The sequence below is a fragment of the Desmodus rotundus genome, chromosome 3 (genome assembly GCF_022682495.2).
Source record: "Desmodus rotundus isolate HL8 chromosome 3, HLdesRot8A.1, whole genome shotgun sequence".
Classification (NCBI taxonomy): Eukaryota; Metazoa; Chordata; class Mammalia; order Chiroptera; family Phyllostomidae; genus Desmodus; species Desmodus rotundus.
Genome location: NC_071389.1, coordinates 159,236,154 through 159,237,826, shown reverse-complemented (window position 1 = coordinate 159,237,826; position 1,673 = coordinate 159,236,154). Strand labels below are relative to the sequence as shown.

At 44.1% G+C, this 1,673-nt stretch overlaps 1 pseudogene; it reads right to left on the bottom strand.

Annotated features, from left to right (window-relative positions):
• Positions 1-592: 592 nt before the first annotated feature.
• Positions 593-1,456, bottom strand: LOC112318578 (small ribosomal subunit protein uS5 pseudogene; annotated as a pseudogene).
• Between the last annotated feature and the right edge of the window lie 217 nt (positions 1,457-1,673).

The following is a 1,673-nucleotide window of genomic DNA, read 5'->3' as shown; positions in this document are numbered from 1 at the left end:
GATATCCGCTTGTATTTCACTCATAAAACAGTGTTGAGTCACAGGTAAACCTAATAGTCAAACAAAGACTTCATTGATTAATCCCTAGTGTGACTGACTCAAGCCAGGTGACAAGAAATTTAAAAGGAGAAAGGTAAAAAAGATCAAACATAACTAAATCAATATTTATATTGCTATGTTGTACAGCTTCTTCTTTATTTTAACCTAAATTAAGGGCAAGGAATAAAGACAAAATCTTTTTAGAACTAAAACAATTTTGCAAGACTCAAACAGCATATTAATGATAGACATTTCCTTCCCACTTTTTCAGAAAATTCTTCCTAATGCATTGGTACTGGGTACAGTTGAGAAGGGAAGCCATCTGAATATCTTTTTTATTATCTGATTTATTGGCACCATGAAAAAATAAAGTCCTGTGGGTAGAAATGGAATGTTGTGTTTTGCTGATTCCCATAACTTATTCTGTTTAAGAGATTCAGTTAAAAAGGTACATGCATGTTTTTATCTATCTATATCTATCTATCTATCTATCTATCTATCTATCTATCTATGTATTAACAGGCTTAATTCACTTTATTTTCCTTGTATAAAATCATGTGCTGGCCACAGCTGGAGCCCAGGTCCTCTGCACAGACGCTCTGGGGTCAGTGAGTTCTGATAGGGAGATTTGGTGAACACAGTCTCTTCCCAGAGGTCAGGGGTGAGATAACTGTAGGTCTTAGAGATGGCATCGGAGGCGGCAGTGGGGAAGTTGGAGGCCAGGGTGGCGGTAGAGCCCCTGGCTGAGGTGTAGCAGTTGTAGATACCAGCCATCGGCCGCAGTTTCTTGGGCACAGGGGCTGAGACTACGCCAGCGCCCCTAGGGGCGGGGATGAGGAGCACCAGCACAGAGCCGTAGCACCTGCTCTCCTTGCAAGGGACGGTGTGGGGCTTGCCGATCTTGTTCCCCCAGTAGCCTCACTGCACAGGGACAAAAGAGAGCTTGGCCAGGATGATCACCTCACGGATGGCAGTGTCTACTTCCTTTGAGCACTTTACACTCAGACCAGTATGTCCATTGTAGTCCCCAGTGGTAACAAATGCCTTGAACCAGGTTCCCTGGCCTGCACGTGTCTGCTTTGGTAGGGGCATAATCTTCAAAACCTTATCCTTGAGGGATGCCCCCAAGGAAAAGTCAGCGATCTCAGATTGCTTGATGGGCAGAGAAAACAGATAAATTTCCTCCAGGGACTTGATTTTCATGACCTTGACCAGGCAGCTCAGCTTGGTGAGAGGATCTGCTTCTTGTCCTCAGCCTTGCCTGCACAAACTCCAGGGCCTCCACCCAGACCCCAGCCCTGGCCATGACCTCGCCCCAGATGCCTCTGCCAAATCCTCCACAGAAGCCACCACAGCCTCCCATTCCAGGGCCCATGGGGCCTTTGGGCCCTCTCGCAGCACCCGTGTCATCCACCATTTGTTGTTTCCTGGGGAAAAAGTCATTGTATTTTATTTTTAATTTTATTTTTCAATTACAGTTGACATTATTTTTTATTAGTTTCAGGTATACAGCAGAGCAGCTAGACAATCATGTAATTTATAGTGATCCCTCAGTATTTCCAGTACCCATCTGACACCATACATAGTTATTACAATATTATTGATTATATTTTCTATGCTATACTTGACATCTC